The sequence below is a fragment of the Mytilus galloprovincialis genome, chromosome 2 (genome assembly GCF_965363235.1).
Source record: "Mytilus galloprovincialis chromosome 2, xbMytGall1.hap1.1, whole genome shotgun sequence".
Lineage (NCBI taxonomy): Eukaryota > Metazoa > Mollusca > Bivalvia > Mytilida > Mytilidae > Mytilus > Mytilus galloprovincialis.
In genome coordinates, this window is record NC_134839.1 from 41915990 (window position 1) to 41923000 (window position 7011).

General features: G+C 28.2%; 1 long non-coding RNA gene across 1 annotated transcript; it reads right to left on the reverse strand.

Moving 5' to 3' along the window:
* Nucleotides 1-1480: 1480 nt before the first annotated feature.
* Nucleotides 1481-6141, reverse strand: LOC143062252 (uncharacterized). Its single transcript, XR_012974638.1, has 3 exons — nt 5996-6141; nt 4208-4409; nt 1481-1813 (listed from the first exon to the last, which is right to left on the reverse strand). It is a non-coding gene; the product is annotated as an uncharacterized LOC143062252 (long non-coding RNA).
* Between the last annotated feature and the right edge of the window lie 870 nt (nt 6142-7011).

A 7011-nucleotide genomic window follows, 5' to 3' on the forward strand; every position in this document is an offset into this window, starting at 1 on the left:
AGCTTGCTTATTATTGATTTTGAGGTCGTATCAGTTGGTTGAATTCCTGTGAGAAGTGTTTTTTCAGCATGCAAAACATATCATGCAACACGTTTATTCGAATTGTGTGTGTACTTGAATGTGTTTCATCGTCAGAAAGCTTGTATAGACACAATGCTTGTATGTACAATAGAATGCAATTATAGAAATGAACATGTTAACTGAATGTGTTTCATAAACGATTGAAAATAAACATGTTCGCGACAAATTTTCTGGCCAAGAGTAAAGGTATGGATTGCATTTCTACCAGCTGCATTAAAAATAAAACATTACGATACACACTTAGAATTTACTGCAGCAGATATCTGTTGAGTACTTTTGGGGATTTTGTTTTTCATTTGGATTTTATTCTTTAAATACAGTCTTATATAGTTATAACATGATCAATATTATAGTCTGAACGTGGAAAATTAGAAGATATTCTGTCATTTAGTTGTTTTAATAATGTCATTTAGTATCAGGAATTCTACTGTAGTAAAAGGTTTCTTAATTGTCGAACTACCATATTATCTAACATCACCGATTTACTTAAGATTAAGGTAGATTCATGGTATACCGCCATCTTGGATTGTACAATCACAGTACAAAATCGGTCTAGTTTTTTGCCTTAATCAGCAAATTAGGAAACAGATTTGCAATTTAATGGTTAAACTGTTTATTTGTATAAAGAAAACTTGTTAATTTATTGTATTATTTAAAATATTTTAACAAATATCATTTTTTTTGGTGTTTGAAATCATTTTTTTCAAAGGAGCCATTTAAGGAAAGATAACTCTTTTAGTACAAAATTTATACTGGGCTAATAGGGAAATTTTTTATTTTTACTTGTGGCAAGAAAACAAGTTCGGTGACACCATGTTTTCTTTTTATTTTCTTAAAACATTTTCTGAAACCTATCTTCTCACAATTTATTTCAAAATTCTATCTCATAGAAATTTTTTTATGCACTCTTATGTGTTTTTTCATGAACAAACTAACCAAATTTAGCCAATTTTCAACGACTCATAGCTTGAAAAATCGCACGGTGACCCATACTTTTTATCATATTTTTGAAAATAGCATAGTAAAGTCTTCATTTTGGCAAATTATAAAAAAATTCTGTCTCAAAAAACATTTACTTATGATCTACCTTAATACTCCGTTTGGAAAAATTAAATAATAAGAGAAAATACTTAACACTCAATAGAAATAGATGCAAGTGAAGGTTCAAAGTAAAGAGCATAGTCAAAGTTAAATAATAGTATGCATGTGAAGATAATACAATATTTTGTTTGTTTGTGTTTATAACAATATATACCGACCCATTATAGTGCAAATTAGTATATCAGAATTTCTTTTATTAGTTAAAACAAAACATTATTTGAATACAAAACTTTTGATGAATTCAGTTGAATTAAGACGGTAAAGCATCCATACCCATATCATACAAGCTATAGTCGATCTGAGCACATTTTTATTTTCGATAAGAAATAACAGTAAACAATATGCTATTATTTTCCTTGAATTCCACTACCTGTCTTCTTGTGGGCGTGTCTGTGACATAAGAGAAGGTAAAGCACCTGACATAAATAATGAAGATAAATACTGACTGCTGGTTGGTATCGGACACCTCGGTCTCACTACAGACTGTTCTATATTGTTCACCAGTGATGTTATATTCGGATGGAAAGTTGTCCAATAATTGTTACTGTGAATCATCCTTTGTACAGTGGCAAAATTTGTTGCTTCCGTTAATAATTCAAGTCCAACAGCGGTTTGTCTTTTCCATTTGGTTCTGAAAAAAAAAAACCCGACATATATGAATATAAGCATCTATGATTTTGATATATAGTAAGTAATTCAAAATTGTTTGCTTCAATGAATTGTATAAAACGACAAAAAAATACATACATGAAATTATGTTCAATTTTAATTAAAGGGTTTTTAGATTTGTATAAGGAAGTCAAACAAGGATCCACTAGGAAACCAATACTATACTGAATCTGACAATTTCTAAGGCTGAACAATACATGTTTGGGTCATGTTAAGTCTTTCAGTTAATTAACAAATGTATATTCGATGGTAAATTCAGTACTATTCATAGACAAAGCTTGCCGTCAATTAAAATAGGGTTAATCTTTGTGAAAACTGCTTAGTAGATGTGCAAAACAACATACTGAATTGTCTGAAATGGTATTCCACGATTCCAGATTGAAATTAAAGTGTCTGGACAGTACTGAAACATTACAAAAATATCTGAAGATCAACTTAAACTCTTTATAAAACGTAACGGTTTTAGTTTCAGACTTTCATTACTAAATTCGGTTACTAGCGGAAAGAAAACAACAACACAAAACAGACATGTACCGCTAGAATCATGAAAATAGAGTTTATCGATGTTCAAATCTAATACATTCATTTTAAAAGTAAAACCAAAGGCATTCGAATACATTAAAAAATATGACTGTATGCCGTCTACTGTGTGAGAATCTCTTGGTATGAATGACACAACGAACATTCCATAACAATGAATGGACTGATTATATGTATCTGCATTCAGTTTTTGAAATAAATTACTAGTTGATTGACAAAATTAACAAAGCGGTGTGCGTCTAGCTTTTGCAGTCATTATTAATGCTTCAAAATAGTACGACAAAACATAAGTGGATGCAGAACAATTATCGTCAAGTCATGGTGTTTATCTTCGACCTAAGATTGTTAATTGCCAAGTTTATTTCTTCTCTGCCAGTATATATCAAACATGAACTTCTAATTATATTATTAGTAAACGTTGATAAATAATGTTCATGTTTGATCTCAGTTTGTTTCACTAACATTGTAGGTAGCAAATATTATTAAACTAAATATTATTTGATGTAGGTATTTATTTGTACATAAGAATAATTACTCATACAAATTTTTTTTCTAAAAATAAACTTTATGATACCTATCCTTCATTCTCGATGTCTCTTCTAAGAAATTGTTGCATGTATTTTCCAAAAGACCACAAGTATAAGGCTGTGTAGTGGTGACACAAGCATCTCATTATTATTTAGATAACAATTATCCTTTTATCAGTACAGGGTTTTAAAGATCTAATTATTGAATTACGATGAAACATTATACGTCTTGATATACATTGTTTTTATTTTTTCCTATATACATGACAGTTTAGAAGTCTAATATTATTGTCCGAGTTGTTAAATGAGGAAGCAAACAAGTCAAAATGCTTCAAAATGAAAAACAAAACACTGTGTCAAAAACGGCTGACAGCAAGCAATGACAACCACTGAATTAGAGACTTCTAACTTAAAACATGTTGATTTGATTACATATGGAATTATTCTTATGTTGCTTCTTTACCACTGTCCCAGGATAGGAGAGGATTGAGAGATCGCACACATGTTTAGCAACGCCACATGTTATATAAGCAACACATAAATAGGTTTTATCCGTTATCATTTTTTATAAATGCTAATAATAATATGAGCAACCATTTTAGTGGTTTTCATTCTATATCATTATTAATTTAAATGTCATTTGGTCTTGTGGTACAGTAAACATGGTAAATATGATATCAATTTAGAATTTTTTAATTTGTGTTTCTTGTCTTCAATGTTCTTTAAAAAAAATGTTTACTGCTCCATGAAACGAAAAAATGTTATATATTTGTTTCGTATAACATCTTTGATATGTGACACTGCATAAGTTTAATCGATATCAATTCTTATATTTTTCGACTTTGTCTTACGCAATCGCTTTTATACTAACAACTAACATTAGAAAAATGCGGAAACTAACAAATTTTCACATTTTCATACCATTCTTTTCATATTAGATAGAATCGTTTGCCTTATTGAAAAATAAGCTAGGATTTTTTGCCATAAGATGTCCTTTACATTGAAGTTCGAAGACTGTTACTATTTCAGCACTTTTGAATTAAATTCTAATTTTTCCAAAAGTTTTAATTTTGCAAAAATGTCATCGTGCATGTGAGTATGACGAACAAATAAATATAAGTTAAAGCCGTTAAAATTTTCTTACCAAAACGAACATTTAGACTACAACAATTACAATAGTGTTCAATTTCTAAAAAAAAAAAACGCTAACAAACCATTGTAAAAATAACATTATGTATTATTCATATTATGTGAAATACGCAGCATCTTTATTGTTATAATATACAAACCTTCGATTTTGATACCACGTTTTGACTTGAGTATCTGTTAGATGTAACCTTTGTGCAAGTTCCATTCTATCCTGAACACTCAAATATTTTTGTCGCTCAAAACTCTTTTCAAGAACACGCAGTTGATTGTCTGAAAACGCAGTTCTTGCCTTTCGGGGTTTCTTTGGCTTGTTTAATACAAATGTTGGAGATTCAGAATTACCTGTTATAAATAGAAAAGGATCATGTTATTGTATTCAGTGTTAATAAAAAAATTTGGAAAGTTTTATTTTTTTGCAATTTTTGTGGATTCTTATCTTTATAATGGGACTGTCTTGTTTTGCCTTTTGGGTTTGTTGTTATCTTTGTTTTTTTCATTGTTTTTTTTGATTTGTTAAAAAGTATCTCCTCGAAGATGCTGCATGTACAAATTGAATTTCGTACAATTTATTGTGTTATTATTTTTGGATTACTTTTCAATATATGTCAGTGTTGGAACATGTAAAAGTAGGCATGCTTATCGTGAATCTAATTTTAAACTTGCATCCTCCTGTTTAAAAAATGCTACGATTTTTATATACAAAACTTTCGATATCAATGTTGTTAAATTTTGATTTTAAAATATATTGTTTACGATCCATTTATCTTATTTATAGTAATTATATTATATATATATATATATATATATATATATATATATATATATATATATATATATATATATATATATATATATATACACACAAATATTAAATATAGTTCTGGGTTAAATTTTCATGATTTTTATAAAAACCGTAAAACTAAAAAAAAAAATGTATATAGATATTGATTTGAAATGTGTGTATTTCTGTTCTGTTTGTATAATATTCCAAAAATTGTATCGCTGAATTGAGTTAAAATAAATATAACAACTATTACTTAAAATGTATGTATATTCGTTTGCGTAGGAAATCAAACTTATCAAGTTTTCTTAGTAAAAATGTTTACTATATATTCACCCTTCATAAGGAAATTTTAAAAGATAATGGAAATTTTATATATATATAAATACATGGGTGGTATTTAACTAAGAAAAACCTCATCGAAAAGTTATCGTTTAAATTAATATTATTGTGCCTTTTATAAAATATTCTTTGTAAAACAGGCAGAATGTATCTGTTCAATTTAATAAACCAGACCCATGTAAAACAATGTTTTACACAATGTTTTACATTCTGCGGTAAAAATTAAAAAAAACGTAAGGGAAACTTTAAAAACAATTTACTTCCAGTATGATAAAAAAAAAAAGTCCTAACAAAAGGCCATACAAATTTTTTCAAAATTTTAAAATGCCGTTTTTCATTCAAAATAGGTTTCCTGATTTAAATTGACAGGTCATACTGTTAGCAGATAATTTCGGTTTAAATCGAGTACAATTCATTTTTTTTAACGAAATCTCTATATTATTATCACTATACTGTTAAATATGACTTGATAATTAAACATTTCAATATTATCAATGTTAGGGAAAAGCATAATTATAAAATTTGAGTGTATTTTAATAAGATTAAAACATAATTCCTCCTAAATTTATCGATTTATTCATCATTCAGCAATATTTAATTTGTGTATTAGAATAATCATTAAATTTAAAAAAAAAATCAGCATCGGAATAAATTTTCAGTTCTTATTGGACTTTATGTAATAATCTCGTCAACGTTGCAAATAAGACATTTATTTTAGCTGCTTAAACGAACTATTCAAAAGTGAAGATATTGTCATATCAAAGTCAATTAATCCCTGACCTAGCACAAAAAGCAATTAACATACCTCTCGATCTATCGAATGGACTTCCTACTTCCTCATTACTACTAGAGTTCGAATTCGAATCAGATTCGTAATTTAATTCTTTTGGTAATTCATTGGCATCTGGTCGTTTAGATATGTTATCATCTTTACGCAAAATGTCATTAATAAGAAATGATGGTCGCTGCTGTGGAATTTGAGGAACTTGTAACATGCCATGCGAACTAGCGCCACAAGCTAAAGGTCTTTGACTGTTTATGTTACTAAGAACCGATGGTTTGTTTTCTGAGTCAGGTTTGCCACTAGTTGAATCACACAAGTCCTTATAACCATGTGAAGAATTGCAAGAAGTGCTTGCCGTCTCCGAAAGAACTTCTGCTAATGTTGTAGACATAATATATATTTTGTATACTAAATTTTGAAACTCTATTCAATTATCAAGACGAAGTCATTATATTGATGTGTTAGATTTTCCATTTCCAGATGAATGTAAAAGAAAAAGATCTCAATATTTTTCTTAAACGAATCAGTTAAGAAGATTAATTCAGTTAAGATGTTACATGCAGTTCAGGGGTCACAGGCATTCATATTTTATTTTATTTATTTAGAGTTGATGAAAGTTCATACTAATATTATAATATTATTGACATGAAATTGATACCTCCCGTGGCTGTGAAATGATTGTCGTATTATATTGAATCAACCAATGAAATATATATTTTTAACACAGACATCAAATCGTACCTAATACAGCTGTCAATGGGCGGGACCTATATTTCAGGTATCTAGTGAAGTTATTGGTAAGGCTTTAATATAGTTTATAATTCATGGTGAAATTTTTACGTAATTTTAAGTAAATTAAGCATATTAGTCACACTGTACTCTGATTATATGCAATTAATAATAATTAATGGATCAATTTTCAAGTAATAAAATTTTCGAAAAAACCCTGATTTTACTTCTTTAAATTAAAACAAAATATTTATATACTGTTCTAATGAATTATAAGTATCTGTATAAAAAAATTAGTATGACATTGT